A 664-nucleotide genomic window follows, 5' to 3' on the forward strand; every position below is an offset into this window, starting at 1 on the left:
TTGTAATAATAGCACTTTTGAAGTTGCAATATAATTCACAAAACAAAAATATTAAGAGGTTAATGTATGATAGATGGGCAGGAACAGGTGTCTCACTGTTAAGGAAATACATGACTACCAAACATTAGGAAGATGAAGAATGGCTTTACCTGAAGTTTATATGCTTCCACTACTAGTTGCGCATCCTTGACTTTTTGTGAACTACATCTGCCAAGATTATTACATAATTCTGAACCTCCAGAAACAGCTGTTAGACCTGTAATACTATACTTTCTCCCCTTAGTTTTTTATGTCTTTGTACTCTATGTAAATCTGTTCTGTCAATATATAAATATCCATATATTTATACATGATTATTCAGTGTATGAGTATTTTCAGTCTTTGTTTTCTCACTATTTATGTATATTTTATATATCTAGCCCAAGCAGTTTTATTTGTTTATTTGCATCATTATCTCCATATCTGCTCACATGGATTCCTCTTATAACCCTCCTTACCCTTAATAAAAATTTGGAGTGTAAATTCAAATCATTTGAGCACTACAAAGTGTTTTCTGTATTGTGCATCTCTGCATCTCTGGATCTCATCTATTGACACACACACTCTCTCTCTCTCTCTCTCTCTCTCTCTATATATATATATATATATATATATATATATATAT

The sequence above is a fragment of the Octopus bimaculoides genome, chromosome 2, assembly GCF_001194135.2.
Source record: "Octopus bimaculoides isolate UCB-OBI-ISO-001 chromosome 2, ASM119413v2, whole genome shotgun sequence".
NCBI lineage: Eukaryota > Metazoa > Mollusca > Cephalopoda > Octopoda > Octopodidae > Octopus > Octopus bimaculoides.